The sequence below is a fragment of the Hemiscyllium ocellatum genome, chromosome 14, assembly GCF_020745735.1.
Source record: "Hemiscyllium ocellatum isolate sHemOce1 chromosome 14, sHemOce1.pat.X.cur, whole genome shotgun sequence".
In the NCBI taxonomy this organism is placed as follows: domain Eukaryota; kingdom Metazoa; phylum Chordata; class Chondrichthyes; order Orectolobiformes; family Hemiscylliidae; genus Hemiscyllium; species Hemiscyllium ocellatum.
Window position 1 is genome coordinate 33160323 of NC_083414.1, and position 20074 is coordinate 33180396.

The 20074-nt window shown below is 36.9% G+C and overlaps 1 protein-coding gene and 1 long non-coding RNA gene across 4 annotated transcripts in view; one reads left to right on the forward strand and one right to left on the reverse strand.

Moving 5' to 3' along the window:
- cacna2d3a (calcium channel, voltage-dependent, alpha 2/delta subunit 3a) overlaps positions 1-20074 on the forward strand; it is a 953890-nt gene that overhangs the window by 903566 nt on the left and 30250 nt on the right. The gene's annotated exons all lie outside the window — the stretch shown is intronic.
- LOC132822337 (uncharacterized) overlaps positions 18638-20074 on the reverse strand; it is a 130415-nt gene continuing 128978 nt past the window's right edge. The window contains exon 3 of the long non-coding RNA XR_009645433.1: positions 18638-18725. This is a non-coding gene — a long non-coding RNA (uncharacterized LOC132822337). The remainder of the gene's footprint in view (positions 18726-20074) is intronic.

Sequence of the window (20074 nt, forward strand, 5' to 3'; positions counted from 1 at the left end):
ATGGTAAGGTCCTCGGGAGTGTTGCTGAACAAAGAGACCTTGGAGTGCAGGTTCATAACTCCTTGAAAGTGGAGTTGTAGGTAGATAGGATAGTGAAGAAGATGTTTGGTATGCTTTCCTTTACTAGTCAGAGTATTGAGTACAGGAGTTGGGAGGTCATCTTGTGGCTGTACAGGACATTGGTTAGGCCATTGTTGGAATATTGTGTGCAATTCTGGTCTCTTTCCCATCGGAAAGATGTTGTGAAACTTGAAAGTGTTCAGAAAAGATTTCCTAGGATATTGCCTTCCTATCTGGAAGATGTGAGCGACAGAGAGAGGTTGAATAGGCCAGGGCTCTTTTCCCTGGAGCGTCAGAGGCTGAGATTTATAAAATCATGAGGGGCATGGATAGGATAAATAGACAAAGTCTTTTCCCTGTGGTGGGTGAGTCCATAACTAGAGGGCATAGGTTTAGGGTGAGAGGGGATCAATATAAAAGAGACCTAAGGGGCAATATTTTCATGCAGAGGGTGGTACGTGTATGGAATGAGCTGCCAGAGGAAGTGGTGGAGACTGGTACAATTACAACATTTAAAAAGCATCTGGATGGGTGTATGAATAAGAGGCGTTTGGAGGGATATGAGCTGGGTGCTGGCAGGTGGGACTAGATTGGGCTGGGATACCTGGTCGGCATGGACGAGTTGGACCGAAGGGTCTATTTCTGTGCTGTACATCTCTATGACTCTATTATACTGCATATCATATCATCCTGCATATCATCTTGAATCCCAGGGAGCTTTAGAAAGGTGACATCAGACTTTGAAGACTATGCTGAGAGCATACTGTCATGACAGCATGATTGATTGGGATAAAGTTATCCCATTTGTATTGTTTGCCATTAGAGATTACTTAGTTCACTTCCTTTGAATTAATATTCGGTCATGAAATGAGAGGCTCTTTGAAATTAATTCAAGAAAAATTGACAGGACCAAAGTTGGAGATCTCACACTTATATTATGTATGGGATGTGAGGGTGAGATTAAAAGAGTAGGTGAGTTAACTAAACAGCACCCAAAGAGGGCACAGTGTAGAACAAAGCAGGTGACAGACAAAAGCTCTGAGATTCGGATGTTTTCCTGAGGGAATGTTGTGTTGGTACTGTTATCAGTGATAGGAGATCCATTCAAAGCCAGGTTTAGTGGTCCCTATCAAATTGAGAAAAAGTTGAGTCAGGTGAACTAACTAGTAAAGATGCCAGATAGAAAACAAAGTGTCAAGTATGTCATGTGAACATGTTGAAACTATCATACTAGAGAGAAAGAACTGATGAAACAGGTGTTATTTACTGCCCCGCAGAGTGAGGAATCAAATCCAGATGATGGGGATTTTATGTGCCTCAAAATAGATTAAAAAGTGAAGAAGTCCTTGAAGAGTGGGATAGGTTAGTAAGCTATCTGTCTCAGGAGCATAGAACGCAGTGAAAGATTTGATACTGGAGTATAAACACATATGTAAGAATCAGATGGTGAGGACTAAACCTATTGTACGTGAAGTAGATGTAGGGAATACTGCTCCGATAAAACAACACCCCATCAGCTTAATCCTTTCAAAGCCAGGCAAGTCCAGATGGTGGTGGAGGTTATGCTGAACGAGAACATCATCGAACCAAGCCAGAGCGAGTGAAGTTTGCCGATCATCTTAGTTCCCAAACTGGACAAGACTCAATGATTCTGCGTGGATTATTGGAAGGTCAACGCTGTTACAAAATTGGACTCATATCCATTTCCTAGATTGGAGGACTGTATTGAGAAAATCAGATAAGCCAGATACATCACCAAATTGAACTTATTGCGTGGTTACTGGAGGTACCTTTATCAGAGATGGTGAAAGAAACTTCTGCGTTTGTAATCCCACATGGGCTATGTCAGTTTAAAGTGATGCCCTTTGGAATGAAGAATGCATCTGCCACATTCCAAAAACGCATGTACAGAGTTGGGCTAGGTTAACAAACTGTGCAGTCTACTTAGATGATGTAGTGATCTTTAGTAAGTCCTAGAAAGATCACATGGTACAGTTGGCAGAGCTCTTTGAATGATTACGAGAAACAAAACTGGTGATAAACTTAAATAAAATTGAATTTGCAAAGGCAGAGGTGACATTCTTGGGACATAACATCGGTCACGGAAGGTTGACTGCACAGAAGGCAAAGACGAAAGCCATTGAGAAATTTCCACGACCAACCTCGAAGAAAGAAGTGCTTCAATTCTTAGCACTCAGCGGATTCTATCGGAAGTTTGTTCCAAACTTCAGCAGTGTAGTGGCACTGTTCACCGATTCGCTGAAGAAGAACACAAAGTTTTGGTGGACAGAACCATGCCAAGAGACATTCAACTATTTAAAAGCCATTTCAACCACCAAACCAGTTTTAGCTGCATCAAAGCTTTCAAAAACTTTTAAAGTCACCATCGATGCTGGTTGGAGCTGTACTCCTACAGGAAGATGGGAATGGGATTGAATTGCCAGTTAGTTCCTTTTCAAAGAAGATCAATATCCACCTGAGCAAATACTCCACAATCAAAAATGAAGTATTGAGTTTGGTGCTGGCCTTACAACATATTAATGTGTATGTCGTGAACAATATGTCAGAGATGGTGATGTACACAGATCACAATACATTTACATTCTTAGAACGCTTTAAAGACAAGAATATAAGACTGTTTCGTTGGAGTCTTATGTGCAGATTATTAGTTTAAAAATCGTACATGTTGTGGGTCGTAAGAATGTAATTGCAGATGCATAATTGTGGACTTAACTGATAGAGTTTAGATGAGATTTGTACAGGACATAGGAAGAAGTTAAGGTGAACATATATTAAAGTTATCTGTATGTTAGGGAAATGTGTTTAAAAAGTAGAGAAAAAATACAACCATCTTTTCATTATAATGGTTCAATGTTTTCTTAAGGGGGGAGATGTTATGAAGATGTGGGAGAAGTGTACTTTTAAGAGAGTTAAAGCAACAGAACTACCTGACAGAACCAAGTGTTCTGAAAAAAAATCATAATGTAACATTTTGTCAAACAACTCGATGAGCTGGTTGCCTGGAAATGACAAAACAGATTCAAATTAGTTCAATCAATTTAAAGTATACCCTGAAAAATACCAAATTCCAAGCCAGTTTGAATTTAGTATATTGACAATCTTAAAAGCCAATGACACAATCCAATGGCTTTGGGGGTATAGGACCAGGGAAAATTGAACAGCTGAGAGGAGAACTGCCCAGTTACCAGCATGTAAAAAGACTGCCTGAAAGATAGCTCTCTTAAAAGTACTTTTAGCAATCAGTAACTTGTGAAGCAGAATCCCTAAGAAGAAGAAAAAAAGACACAGGAAGATCCAAACAGAAGAACCAAAAGTTGCCTCGTTTTAAGATAAGAAGTTTTGTTTTACAAATCTTAATCGGGGGTTTTATCAGACTAGTATTGTAGAGGGGAAAGTAAAAGATAGGTTAGAGGAAGGACTTGTAAATAGTTGTTAGTTAATAATTCTCTGTTACACTTTTAAAAAAGTTGTTAATTTTTACTTTAACTAGTTCTGGCCTATCAAATTTTCACAGATTACTGCACGGGATAAATCTTTTCTGTGTTGCGGGTTTTAAATTAGCAGAGGGGTTTACCCTATGTTGTAACACTTAGGTATCGTGAAACTCCCATGAGACCAACCATTGGCTTTTAAACCTATAACCTAAATCTAACTTTTATGAATGTGTATGTTTTTTAAATATATAATATACATCCAGTAAATTACCAGCTGGAAACCACAAATAACTTGTTTAAAAAGACTAAAGCCACACTCCAGTCAAAAGATGGATGACAGTCAGTGCTGGCTACATGTTTGCATCATTACACCTGCTACATTTCAAATGCCATTTAATCTGTCTCAAGAATATTTGCCTTGCACAGCTATGAATCTGGACAAAATCAGACATGCCGTGAGCAAAGCACCAAGCCAATTGACTGGATGGAGCCAAACCATTAAACATAATCACTTGGACAATGGGACTCTCTATGAAAGGAATCTGCTCAGACATAAACTCATTTTGTAAAACAGGCAACTGGAATACACTACCCATGACCATTCCTGACGAAGGGCATTTGCCCGAAATGTCGATTTTCCTGCTCCTCAGATGCTGCCTGACCTGCTGTGCTTTTCCAGCACCACTCTAATCTAGACTCTGGTTTCCAACATCTGCAGTCCTTGTTTTTACCTATATAATTGGATCACTCGTCAATCAAGGAGAGAAAGTCATGTCATGAGGCAACTAGTTTTTTGTTTGTTTAAACAATTGTTTTCTCTACTGAGCAGGTTGAGCACATGAGATACCAAACAAATAAGAACCTTATGTCACCCTCTGCCTCTTACCTCAATCAATTTTTAAGCTTTTACTCTGATGGTTAATTTTGACCGTCCAAGAGCTGCAGAGTTTTAAAAAGAACGCAACGAGAAAGTACTATAACCAAAAGAACAGATAAATCATTAAACTATATCTGTATCCTACCCCGATGCTAAAAGCAAATTAAACCTAAAGCTAGCTATTTTTCTAAACTTCAGGAGCTGTATACACTTTCAATTTTGCTTAATTTATCCTCCTTACGTAAAGTTCTTTGTTAAATCTCAAGAAGTCTGACCGATTGTGCCAAGTATGTGTTAAACACTCAGTGAATTGGCATATAAATCCTTTCCCCCAAAAAAACTGTGTGACAAAAGAAAAGTAAGAAAAGATGGAAGCCATTCACCCCCTCTTTACCTGAGTGTAACACCATCCACTTAGAAAATCAACACTGTAACTATGGGGCCATTTAAAAACACTGAAGTATACTCATATTTTCATTTACGAATTGAATTGTTGCTGTCAGGCAGAGCTGTTGAAAACTAAAAGGTTTCTGTGTTCCTGCAGTCTGAAACTTATCTTTATGTTTACCCAAGAAGACAGTGACTTATGGAGTGTGCATCAAACTAAAGCCAGTGCATCAAAGAGAACAAAATACTTACTCAGGCATTGTGTATTTCATATAAGTGCTCTTCAAATGGCAGATTAATTCTGTAGGTCTTTTATTTATTTTAAGAATATAAAAGAAATTCCTCCCCTAATACTTCAGTTACCCTTAGGGTCCAAGGATTTTACTTATTAGCTTTCTACTTGATATTAAATATTCTTTGTGCCTTGCCAAGACCACCATGCAGCAGTAGGTATGCCCTGCATCTGGTCTTGTTCCAGCAGTATGACAGGACATGGGCTGGAATGTAGCTGTCTGAACAGCACAACTAATTCAGACCATGTGGCTAAAATCTCAGATATGGCAATGGAAGATGGATAAAATCAGAATACCCCACACTTTGCCTGGCTAAAGAGTTTGTAAGGATAGATGTTTGCAAAAATAAAACGTAACTAGATTATTGATATTTTCATAAAATTATTTGGCACAAGAAAGTGACAAAAGAATGAATGAAATTCAAAAATAGTTCATGAGACTTGAAAAACATTAAATAAATCTTAAATTTACTTTAAAAGGAGAAATTCTCATAAGGTAAATTTGACTGCTTAAAATTCACTGAGTTATATTTTATAAAGTATATCTAAATGGGAATCATTCAGTATAATGATTTAATTTTTATTTCTAACCATAAATACAGTTAGAAATATTTAAATATTACTCAATGAAGGAAAATAACAATAGTTGGTGAATAATGAGTAATTCTAGTAATCTATTATTTTTACAAAGAAATGTATATACGATAATGATTGGTGTTTTTAACATAGCATTTAAGTAAAATTTGACAGAATTTTATGACTGTGTCTAGTTTTCCTAAAGCTGGCAACATGAAACACTGGGAGAATCTTTAAACATTTAAATTACTTAGGTCTCAAAAAAAAACTCTTAATGAAAGATAAATACAATGTGTAGTTTTATAAGAATTGTATTTGTTTTCCATTTGCCATGTAAACTTTTCAATTGTGACATCCATTTTCCTAGAACAAGAAGAGGAGGAGACCTCTATGTGGCTTTTGATCTTTATGAATTAGCCATCAGAAGATATATTTTAATGAGATTGTTTAAAAAAACAGTTGGCAGCTCTTCCCAGTTTGAAATGCCTCCAGGCGCTGGTCACTAAGTTATTTTCATTTTGTAAGTAATCTTTGTTTCTATGTGGTTGGTTAACATCAGCCACTCTCAACAGACTTGGCAGAGGGAGGGGGTGTTGGGAACAGATAAGGAATGGAGGATTACAGAAGCAAATTGAGATGGGCAAAGGTTTGACATTGCTAAATTTCCTGTCATTAATGCACTTCTGGTCCAATCATTCATAACTAGTACACCATGATTTACTAATTAATGACTGCAGTTGCTTTAACCACGGTACCTCATATACATGGTTGGAGATGACTTGATTTGACTGGATTTGTTATTGTCACATGTACCTAAGTCAGTGAAAAGTTTTGTTTTGTGTGCAATACAAGCAGATAATATCATACAAAGTGCTAAGGGTTATAAAACAGAAGTGAGGAATACAATGTTATGGCTGTAGAGAAGGTGCACAAAGAGCTAGGTCAACATTAAATTTGAAATTTGAAAGGTCCATTCAGAAGTCTAATATCAGCAAGGAAGAAGCTGTTCTTGAATCGGTTGGTCCTTGTGTTTAACCCTTTGTATCTTCTGCCCCACAGAAGAGGTAGAAAGAGATTATAACCGGGGTGGGAGGGGTCTTTGATTCGAGAGGTCCTTTGATGCAGCAATGCATTATTGTCATGTAATATGTGTGCTAACTGTCAAATTGTTTGAGACACAATTCCATTTGCCCTCTGATCGGTATTATGTTCCCATTTTGTTGATCTTTCATTCTGAAGTACATTTTGTAGGTAGCAACTGAACAGGTTCATACGTAAAGTAGCATGAACTTTCAATTTGAAAGAACTGTGATAATAAGGGTTTGATCCATCATCTTTCTTTAAATGTGTTAGATTTTTTTTCTTTAATCTTCCTCTCTAGTTGATTTCTGTCATTTGTATGGTGACTAAAATATTGTAAGTTATTGTAACTTACAAATGATGAAAAATAATTATCACTCCTCCTCCAATATCTGATTAGCTGGAGTGCACGTCCAAATTTATAGAAGAATCCTTAACAGTTAAAATCTCTGAAGGTTAGGTCAAGAACAGAAAGAACTTGCATGTATATAAAACCAGTTTATCAACTCAGGACATTTCAAAGAGGTTTACAATAAATGAACTTCTTTTCAAATATAGAAGAATGTGACAGACAATTCGCACACAGCAAAGTCATAGAGTAATAGAGTCATAGAGATGTACAGCATGGAAACAAACCCTTCGATCCAACCTGTCCATGCCGACCAGACATCCCAACTCAATCTAGTCCCATCTGCCAGCACCCGGCCCATATCCCTCTAAACCCCTCCTATTTTATACACATCCAAATGCCTCTTAAATGTTGCAATTATACCAGCCTTCACCACATCCTCTGGCAGCTCAGTTAAATAAATGATCAGATATCTGTTTAGAATATTGATTAAAGGATAAGTGTGGTTAAAGAAACCAGGAAAACACCATATTGCTTCATAAGTTGCCATGAGTTCAAACTATATGCTAGAGTCTAGAATGGAGATATAACCTACAACCTTGTGAATCATAGGCAAGAGTGCCACCAGAAACAAGGTTTTACAATTTTGTGCAAATAATTTCTTGTTCAGTCCTATGTTTATCATTTATATCAAAATTTATTTACTGATTTTTGGATTATAATCCTCTATCTCAATGCCACAACCCCATTCTCTCCCATTATCATTGATATCTTTGGTATCTAGAAATCAACCTAGTACAGAGAATAGAGAGTTACCTTCATCACTCTAACTACTTTTGCTTATTGAACAGATAACTTTAAAAGTACAATCTCCATAATTTGGAATAGGAATCAGAGTAAATTCATATTAGGACAATTACATTATTCAAATAAATGAATAGAATGCACAAGAGGTGGGTTGATGGAAGAAGTTTTATTCCATTAATTCAGCAACAACTTGTATTTAAATAGTGGTACTACATTTCTCTGGAGAGTCTTGTATTTGTCTGCTGTACAACATCACAGAAATCTTAGAAAAGAATTATAAGTGCTGTGTTCACCCTCAGTGTATATTATTACAGAAATGATTTCACAGCACTTTACAGAGAGGAGAAAATAATAAAATAGATAAAGCTGAGTCAGGGCAAAAGAATAAAAAGAGCTGATTGAAAGTTTAATCAGCCTGTGAATTTTGAAAGGTGTTCAAGTGTGGGCTGAGGAGTTTGGAGTTCTGACAAAGAGTTGCAGAGATTGGGGGCCAAGGTCTTTCTACTAATGGTGGGAATTAAAAGAGTGAACATGCAGAAAAGGCCTGTGTTGAAAGTTCAATAATGTGGGAATGGATCTAGTACTGGAGAAATTAGATTGTAGAGTAGAAGGACTTGCAATTCCAAATATTAATTTACGATTCAATGCACCGAGGCCAGAAATGCTGGATAGAAGTGACAGGCAAGTTGCAACATACTTCATTACAGAAAGCAAGCAATTGAGTTTTGAATGTTCTGAAGTATAGAGAAGGCAGAGCATGGAAGAATTCAATGAAATTGAACCTTTCAATTGCAAAACCATCTAATCAAAGGTGGAGCTGAATAACCAACATAGCAGTGGTGAAAAAGGAACATAATTTATGGTGAGGGTGAAAACAATGGCTCTGACCTTCCAAATATTCACTTCGAAGATGTTTTTGACTCACATATAACTTGAAGTTGAACAGTTAGTTTGATAGCAATGAGGTAATTGTGGTGTTAAGAGAAATGTAGAGTTCAAATCCAAACTGTCATGTATCTTTACATGGGAGAAACTGATGTTCAATTTTTTAGTTTTCATATTCCAGGCAATTATTCTATAAAGTTATTAGTTTGTAACTTTGATTCATTATGTGTAAGTAATTCAAGAATAACATAGAAATATATGTCTTCTACTTATATGACTTATACTTGGTGGTAGATTTTCTGGGCAGCAGGAAAATTTCATAGTGACAGTAGGAGTGATTTTCATTCCTTACTGCCTTGTAGTTGACAACATTCTCTGCCTTGCAGGAGTACTAAGCATCCCTGGTAGATACTTTTAAAACTTAAACCTGAGAGGATGACTCAGCTCTAAAGCACCTTAAAGTGATCACACGCACCATAATTGATTGCAGAGTGTTGATTGTATGCATCAGAACCGCAGGCACACGTAATGAACCCCCCTATACTATTCAGCATATTTTGGAAACTGCCCAGCTTCATGTTTACTGCCTTTGGAAACTGCTGATGCATAGTAATCACCCTTTTATTTAAATATTGTGACTCTGAGCTTTCTCATGTTCAGCAGAGTTTAAAGGTGATATACCCCCTGGCGAGCTCTCCTGTTGGCCTTCCTCCCCACTCCATTTTCTGCTGGTGCCTTGTACTGAATCTCTGAGAACAGATTGGCAAATGAAAAATTAGTTGGCGAGCAACCTGGATGGTCAACCAGGTGTTTTAGAAGCTGACCCATGGACAATACAAATAAAATCCTCAGGATACTGAATAAAATTGTATGACAGTTTCCTAAATAAAACTGTCAACACAGGGTTGTCAAATGGTCAAAACTAAACCTTTCATGGATAATTTGTTGAAGTTATGATTAGATGATTCAATGAAATCTTGAAAACTGCACTATTCTCAAGATTTTAATCTTCACTGTATCTGATAACAATTCCCCAGTTTTATGACAGATCAAGAAAAATGAGAAAAGCATAAGGATTAGGACGATATATTGATGACTAACATACACTAAAAGAGTACAATTTCACACCAGATTATTGTGTTCAAAGGATAAGTGAGTGTGAAGTGAAAGAATTTGAGGGGCATGGATAGGATAAATAGACAAAGTCTTTTCCCTGAGGTGGGGAAGTCTAAAACTGGAGGGCATAGGTTTAGGGTGAGAGGGTAAAGATATATAACAGTCCTAAGGGGCAACTTTTTCATGCAGAGGGTGGTGCGTGTATGAAATGAGCTGCCAGAGGAACTGGTGGAAGCTAGTACAATTCAACATTTAAAAGGCATCTGGATGGGTATGTGAATAGGAAGGATTTGGAAGGGATATGGGCCAAGTGCTGGCAGTTGAAACTAGATTAAGTTGGGATATCTGATCAGCATGGACGAGTTGGACCAAAGGGTCTGTTTCTGTGCTGTACATCTCTATGACTCTGTAATTAAGCACAAGGCGAAGATGTTGCAAAGGTGCCGAGTGTATTTCTGCGGTATCAGCAAGCTGCTAGCTTCTGTATCTATTCCCAGTACATCAAGTGAGTGTTTGTAAAATAGCAGGGCTTTCTCCTGTACAGATTCTCTGTCTCTTGTATTAGATTACATATTTTGGGTGGAAATGTATGCACTGAAAAACAGCTTTCAAGACTTGCTGTGTGTAAACCAGCTACTTCCTGTGTAAAGCAAGAATTTGCCAGTGTCATATGTTAGAAATAGTTTTGGGAGGTGTAGGAACCTTTGAGAAAAAGCTGAAAGAAGGTGAAGTATGCTCTTTCCTGCTATACTTTAAGGAACTATCAGGAGTGAAATGATTCATCAACGATTAATGGTGCAAAAGTAACTGTGAGAGCTTTAAAGAGTGTGAAGAAGAGAGAAGGGAAGCTGCATCTTATATTGTCCCTCCTGATAAGCTCATTGCACATTGTTCTGCACTGCAAGCAAGTCCTGGCAAAAGCTACTCACAACTACATCATCTACTGCCATACCCACTCACCAACTCACCTTGGCACTTCCTGATCCATGAGAAAGAAAATGTCCACATGCCACTCACCAATTTGTTTGACCAACAGTTCATTTAGCTGAATCCAGAGGCCTTTGGAACTTGTCTTGTCTCCGGGTATCTTCCTCCGACTTCACAAAATGTCAGAGAATCTTACAGTTGGCCCACTATGGCTGCGCTGACCAAAAAACATCAAACTATACTAATCCCATTTATCTACAATTTGTCCATAGCCTGCTGTGCCCTTGCATTTTAAGTACTCATCCAGATGCTTCTTAACTGTTGTGAGAACCTGCTTCTACTATCCTCTAAAGCAGCACATTCCATATATCTACCATATCTCTAGATTTTTTCTCAGTCTTCTTCTAAACCACTTGGTCCTCACCTTAAACTAAAACCTCTGGGCTTAGACATATCTGCCATGGGGAAATGATTGTCACAATATACTCTGTCTATGCCTCATAATTTTGTTTCTCTCAGTCAGATACCGACTCAGCCTCCTCTGCTCCAAGAAAAACAAACCCAGCCTATCCGGTCTCTCCTCATAACCAAGACAATTCAAACCAGGAAAAATGGTGGTCAATCTCCTCCCCACCATCACTAGTGAAATCACATCCTTCCAACAGCATATAGACCAGAATTGCACACAGTATTCCATTTGTGGCCTAACTAATGGTTTATAAACTTGTAACAGGATTTCTTTGCTTCTATATTCTACACCCTGGTTAATGAAGGCAAGCATGCCTTCTTCACCACTCTGTCTACCTCTGCTGACACCTTCAGGAATCTATGGACTTGTGTACCAAGGTGCTTTTGTTCCTCAGTATCTACCATTCATTGTGCAAAACCTTCCTTTGTTAAACCTCCCAAAATGCATCCCTTTCCACTCACCATAATTAAATTCTATCTGCCATTGTTCTGCCCAATTTACCAGCTGATCAATATCAGTTTGTAGCCTGAGACCATTCTCCTCACTATCAACAGTACCCACAATTTTTGAGTTATATGCAAACCCACTAATTGTACCTTCTATGTTCGCATCCAAGTCATGAATGTACATAACAAACAGCAATAGTCCCAGCACTGAACCTGTGATACATCACTGGTTACAGGCTTCCAATCACAAAAACAACCCTCCACCATTACCTTCTGCCTCCTATTTGTAAGACAATTTTGAATCAAGTTTGCCAATTTGCCTTGGATCCCATGGGCCAGCCTTCCATGTGGGACCTTATCAGAGGTCTTACTGAAGTCCATGCATAAATCACATCGACCTGCACTACTGTCATCAATATATTTTGTCACTTTTTCAAAAACATTCAATTAAATTAGTCAGAAAGGATCTCCCTCTAACAAATCTGTGCTGACTATCCCCGATCAGTCCTGCCTTCCCAAGTGAAAACCAAAACAACTACGGATGCTGGCAATCAGAAATAAAAACAGAAATTGCTGGAAAGGCTCAGCAGGCCTGGCAACATCTGTTGAGAGAAATCAGAGTTAATGTTAACCTGAAACGGTTATTGATTAATCTTATCCTTCAGAATTTTTTTCAATAATTCCCCTACCATTGATGTCAGACTAACTGGTCTGTAATTATCTAGTCTATCCCTGTTGTCCTTGGATGATTGTCTTTCCTACACAGCCACAGCATAAGAGTCCTTCACTTTAAGCTGTTGCAAGCTCTTAAGCAGGAACCTGAGTAGCTTTCCATTTCCCACCTCATAATCAGCAAACTATCCAAAGGCACTGAGTTTCACACTATCAGTTTGCATCATGAAAGCTGATCGAGTTAATTCAGAACAGTTCTGCTCATGAATGCTTGTTTCTGTTTTTGTGATAGAAGTGTAGTGTCCTGATATCAACAGAATTTTATCTTTAGTGAAAGCATCAATATCCAACTTTATTTTGGCTGACTGACATCAAGACTATTATATTCAGTAAATATAATTTGGATTGAAGTCCCTAAAATTTGACATGCGTTTCACCTTGACAGGTGATGGTTGATCAAAGTGAACATACTGTGCCTTCTGGGAATTTCAAACTATATCAGACATACCACAAGGGCTCTAATACAGCATGACTTCACAGACTTCTTGCATTGCTCCAACTTTTCAAATGTATCTCAATGACAGTATCTCAAGAGGTGGAAGCATGTCATTCAGGAGAGAACACCAGGCACAGCACAAAAATGTCTTGATTGACTTACTTGCATTGATAGAAAATAGCTGAGATGGTTTTCATGAAAACACATTGGCAGTTCACAAATTGTTTCCAATTTGACTCTGTCAGTGCACTACAGTAATTGTTGCTCAAATATACAGGTAAGTTCTATTATCATCTGCCCCAGCATATGCATGACAGTGTATCAAGAAATATGTTGCATTTATCATTCAGAAAATCATTATAGTTCCTTGGATTTTGGCATGAACGAGTTCTCATTCGCAGGACTGAAGATTTTAATGCTACTTTCCTTTCCAGATCAAGTAATATACTTGGATAGATAAAACAGTAATTGTGGAATAATTTATATTTATGCATAGTGTCAATGAAGAGATAGCCACAAAATACTTTTTTAAAAAATGACAGTCTGTGTTCATTGGCCAAATGTTAATAGTCTTCACAATAAGTGATATATTACACAATTTTTTGTGCACATTACCCACTAAGGGCATTTTTAGGTCTGGAGGATTGCACACATGCAGTGACTAATTGAGAGATAATGAGATAACTGCAAATTAGACTTATACTTGGCAGACAACTGATTTCACTTTTGACTATCGATAAAAACTTTGCTGTAGATCTAAATGTCCCAGCTTAGGACCTGATTTCTTTAATAGTCATTATAGAAATACAGAAAGAACCAATTATTAAGTTTTTCTAGTTAGAGTAAACAAACTCTGAACAGTTTCTTGTTCTATTCAGGAGGCTCATTTTACAATGATTCTTTGTCTTTTATCGTAAAGTACCAGGTAGACAAGTATGGAATGTCAACTGGCACGGTACAAGTTTTCTTTCACTTCTTCTTTCAACAAGGAATAGCAATCAAAATGGTTTAATTTTGTAGAAAGGAGTATGTCTTCCAGCGTTTATGTAAACCACAAGGTTCCTAGTTTTACTGCAATGTTATTCACAACCAGTATATATCAAGCTTCTGCTGGGTGTTAGATACTTGGTTTATAGAATAAGTGAATGATTACATTGAATTTTACATCATTGAACCAGTTCGTCCATTCCTATTTTCATAAGTCCCATCTCACCTTATTAATATTTGCTTCTATTCCTTTTTGCCTTATCTAACTTTCCTTTACATACAACAGCTATAATAATAGTGCATATTAGATGTCTACATTTTATGCATAAAATGTAATACTTGGAGTATCTTGTTCCAGGGGTCAGGGTATATGATCTGCATAGATCTCTGAATGAAAAGTTTAATTCAAAACAGTTCTATGGGGATAAGGTTGAGAGAGTACTAAAGGATTATAAGTGCCTCAAACAAAATCATTGCCCACTGAATTTTAAATGGAGCTGCTGTCATACTGTAATGATTCCAATGCCTCCTACTTCAAATGCAAGGTAGAAGTGAGATTGGGATAGACTTGAAAGACAATGGAAACCTGGAGCATATCGTTACTGAACTAGGAATACCATTTGTTTCTTTTTGTTGCCCCTCCACTCCACAACTTTGTCAAAGTCTCTGAATAGTTCTTATATTGCCTGGTTAGGTTCCTTGAAAACAGGTTTTGATAATCCTAACTTGGAATATTTTGTGCTTTGACAAATGGTTAGAAGATATTTCAAACCTAAATTTCTTATGAAAATCATACACATTTTTATTTTTCATGAGGTAATGCAATCATTTATTTCTTTCCATCAGTTTGTGTTTCTTGTTTTGTCCAAATAGCCACACATATTGGTATGGTAATAATTAACTGATTGCATTTTCCAGTCCCTTTAGAAGATTCCCAACAGTGAGCCATCTAATTTTCATTTATCAACATGCAGGTGCCATTGATAACGGGGTCAATTTTAACTCCCGCAACCTGGTGAAAGCCAGGTGAATGGATGCAAGCAGTCACAATGGAGAGAAGACTGACTGACTTATTTTCTATCCAAAACTGGGTAATGATCAAAGTATGCTAAGAGTTGCCTCCAGAGCCAGAAAAGACTTAATAAGTTTGAAATATTTTTACATTTCCTTCTAGACCAGGACAAACCATTGTCAATTGGAATTCAGCAAATCGGCTGCTAATAAGGCCAGATCATTTCTACCTGAGAATTAAAGTCAAGCCCATTATCGCAGCAGTGGAAATTATATTCAACTGTGCGAAATTTGTATTGTCTTATTGCACAAATGACTTTAAGATTATGAAGAAGCCAAGGTAGTTATTTATTTCCAATATTGGTTCGGCACTTTCTATGCATACTTTAAAGTAAATGTTAATTAGATAACTGTTAGCATGCAGGTTATGTGTTTTCCTCCCAAAAAAAAAGCAGAGAGAGAATATTTGAGTAAACAGAAACAAAATTTGACCATTGGGAAATACCTAAAATCTTTTCTTGATTACGATTCCTTTTTCATTCACAGAATGTGGATATCCCTGTCAAGGTCAGCATTGGTAGCCCAATCCCATTTCACTAAGTGGCATTTTTCGGCCACTTCAGAGTTAAAAATCAACCACATTGCTATAGGTCTGAAGTCACAAAAAGACCAGACTAAGTAAAAAGTACCAGATTTTTTTTTCACAAACTGACATTATGGAACAAGATTTTTGAATGAAAATCTGATATTATTAGTAATGGTGACCATGCTATGTTTCTAATACAAAATGTATTTAAATAATTGAATTTAAATTCCTCATTGTGCCATTCTACCATGGTGAGATTTGAATTCATGTCTTTGGGCCATTTGATTACTCATTCAGTACCATAACCTGAAGACTATCATGCCCTATACGCACTTTACTATCTACCCTCGTTTACATTCGTTTTTAGGGCTTTACCTGTATATCCATCTGCAGGTGAGTAAAATGGGTTGCCTTGAAATGGATGCTATCAAATGTGTACCATTAGAATCAATATATCAAACACATGATGTCAAATCAGCTTCTGACTCCATCCACCAGCTCTTTTACAGGCAATTCATATGTGATATATTAAAGATGTTATATCTGCAAGTACATTATGTGATTTTTTTTCATTATACATTCCAAAGTTCATTTTCTTTAATGGAAACTACAAATGTCAACTTGTCATCCTGTATTACATCTTCCCACCCACCATCTAACCTCACACCTTGAATGCATTGTCTGAGCCTCGACAAGGTGACTTAAAAGAAGTTCTGGGATTTACATATTAATGAACCAAAACCTGAAACCCATTCTAAAAGATGAAAGGCTTAACAATCCAGGTTAGTTCAAAATATTGTTTCAGTTGCATGACACTGTAACCTTTTGATAAAATTCTATGTCTTATGATCTTATACTCCACAACCACCTGGTGAAGGAGCAGCACTCTGAAAACTAGTGCTTCCAAACAAACCTGTTGGACCATAACCTGGTGTTGTGTGATTTATAACTCTTCCCACCAGTGGAAGTGCTACAGCTTCACTGTGAGTAGAATAATGTGCAAGCAGCAGCAGGTTTTTGTAACTGATCAAATACAAATCAGAATAAAACAGAGACAGCAAACAGCCAGATACTTACTAGTCACAGTTACGCTCCGATTGACCATAAGAGTTTATGCCCAAAACGTCGACTCTCCTGCTCCTCAGATGCTGACTGACCTGAGTTTAAAACCAAGTTGAATTTCCTGAATGTTCCTGTGTTGCTACCAGAGAGCAAATTTTCAATAATGGTCTTTAAAGGCATAGATTAAAGTCTAAAAATCACAACTATGCCATGGACTCTAGCCTAGTATGAGCAACACTCTGAAAGTCTATTAGTCTTACTGAATGTTTACATTATTTGTCAGCAGTAACAATCACTTGAACAGTGTGACTAAGTATGATTTGGAAATCTTAGCTCATAAGTTAATTTTCTCAAACTTGACCATTTGTAGTGACATCATTGGAAGAGATTAGTTTTCCCTCAGCTGAACTTCTAGATGTTTAAACAAATCTTATACTATTGCATTATACGTTCCATTAGTATCAGTATACACATTATTTTTACAATGGGGAATTGAACATTTAGCCTTCATAATACTTATATAACTTTTAACATATTTATGTTTATAAGTCATCTAAATTTCTTCTTGTAAGAAGTATCAGCTGTTCAAATATAGATTGGAGTACTACAAACATCATTAAACATTTATTTTCATGTGTTATTCCTTGAATAAACAAAAATTGTATTCCCAGTTCATTACAAATGAATTTGAAATAATATGTATTTTGAAGTATGAAATACTAAATATTTCTGCTCCTATTCTTTGACTTTTATACCCCCATTCTCTGACTCTAGTCAAAGGGCGTAATGTAACAAGGGATGCAGGAGGATCTAGGATGGTGGTGAATTAATCCTACGAATTGGTTCTGATGAAAACGTATACTATCAGACTCAGTGGAATCAAGAATTTGAAATAATATCTTAATTATTAGCATCTTGCTATTACTCCTAATAATCAATGTTATTAATTTAGTCAATGCTTTTGATTTTTATAAACATGTAATATGACATAGATGAATGTATAATATGGATATTAATGACCCTAAATCATGAGCATTCCAAGTCTATGGCATTGTTAGGGAAGGAGTACTCTGACAGTTGAATATAGTTGTCATTCAGTTATATTAACATAAACAATTGAAATGGTTGCACAAGAAAAGTAACACTGAGTGTCATATGTAAATAATAGCAGCAAAATATATTTATAGCCTCGTTATCTGGATGTGCAAAGTATTTATAATAAGACTAATGAGCTAGAGGCCCAAATAGCAATGAATTGTTTTGATCAAATCACCATCTACAGACACGGTTGGGAAATACATTTTCCAGGGTGTAACACTTTTTAATAGAAGGCAGAATGGAAAAGGTGAAGGAGGAGGAGGCCTGACAGGAGACTATGACATAAAGACCCTAGTAAGATGGATCTTGGCTTAAAAGAACAGGAAGTAGAATCAGTATGGGTAAAGTTTAGGAATAACAGAGTCAGAAAATATCAGTGGTGGTAGTTTACATGCCCCCTAACAACAGTTATAACATTGGACAGAGCATTAAAGAATAAATAGAACTTATGACAAAGATACAACAAAGTAATTGTGATTAACTTTAATCTTCATTTACATGGGACCAATTAAATTGACAAAGATTGACTGGAAGACACAGAATGCTTTCATGATAGTTTCCCGGAGCAATACATTGTGGAACCAACTAAGGAAAAAGGTATTTTAGATCTAGTATTGTACAATAAGATAATTGAATGCCTTAGTAAAAGATCCACAACGAAATAATGATCATAATATATTGAATTCCATTTAATTTTGAAAGCAAAGTATATGGTGTCTAGCACAAATCTTAACCTTTAAGCCAATTATGTAGGTATGAGGAAACAGCTGTCTAACACTGAAAGGTAAATAAGGCTTGGTAATAAATAAGCAGTGGGAAACTTATAAAGAAATAATTCAATATATTCAACAAGAACACATTCCATTGAGAAACAAAACCCCAGTAAGAAAACTCTGTTTTCTTCAATGGCTTATGAAGATTGTGGTTTTGAGTAGTGTAATAATCAAGAGGGTTAGGATTGTTTTAGGAAATAGCAAAGCGTCCCCAAAAATTAATGAAACTGCAAACAATAGGACATGAGAATAATCCAGCTTGTAATAAGTTTGTAAAGATTTTCACAGGCATCTCGAGAGTGGCTAAAATAAACCTGGTGAGAAAGGAGTAAAAGGCAAAGTCAGTGAAAATATATTTATTGTCAGGCTTCACAGTACAAGAAAAAATAATATACTGGAATGTAAAGGTAATAAAAGGATTATTAAAAATCAAACATTTGAGCTTATTAATATCAGCAAAGAAAAGTATTGGAGAAACTAAAGGAGCTAAAACTCTGTCATGACCTAATTAGGACCTGGATTTATAGGGTCCTACCTATAGCATGGAGACAGGCCCTCTGGCCCAAACTGATCCATGCTGACCAAAATGTCCGTCAATGCTAACCCCATTTCCCTGCACTTGGCCTATATCCTTATAAACCTTTCCTATTCATGTATTTGTCCAAATACCTTTTAAATGTTATTAATGTACCCGCCTCAACCATTTCCACTGGCAGATCATTCCACATGTGTACCACTTCTGAGTAAAAAGGTTGCCCCTCAGGTTCCCTTTTATTCCTTCCCCTCTAACCTTAAACTGATGCCTTCTAGTCCTTGATTCCCCAACCCTATCCATGCCTCTCATGATCTATACACTTTTGTAAGATCCCCCTCAGTTTCCTATACTCAAAAGAGAAAAGTCCTAGCTTGTCCAACCTTTCCCTATAACTTAGACCCTTGCATGCTGGCAACATTCTTGCAAATTTCTTCTGCACTCTTTCCAGTTTAATAACATCTTTCCTACAGCAAGGTGACCAAAACTGAGCACACTACTCCAAGACCTCAACAACATCCTGTACAACTGCACATAATTTCCCAACTTTATACTTAGTGCCCTGACTAATGAAGGCCAGTGTCAAAACACCTTCTTCACTGCCCTGTCTACCTGTGACACCACTTTCAGAAAAGCATGCAACTGAACTCCAAGGTCCCTCTGTTTCACTATACTCCTTAAGGCCCGACCATTCACCATGAAACTCCTACTTTAATTATTTGACTTTCCAAAATGCAAGACCCACATTTATTTATATGAAACTCCATTTGCCATTTCTTGGCCCACTTCCCCAGCTGATTGAGGGCCTGCTGTAATTTCTGATAACTTTCCTCACTGTCCTATATTAGTATCATTTGCAAATTTACTAATCACGCCTTGTACATTCTCATACAAATAATTGATATGGATAACAAACAGGATTGGGTCCAGTACTGACCCCTGAGGCACTCCACTGATCATAGGCCTCCAATCTGTCAAGCATCCTTCTGCTTTACCATCTGCTTCCTATCATCAAGCCAATTGTGTATCCAATTTGCCAGCTTGCCCTGAATTCCATGCAATCTGACTTTTCACAGCAGTCTACCATATGGAACCTTATCAAAGGCCTTTCTGAAATCCATACAGACTATA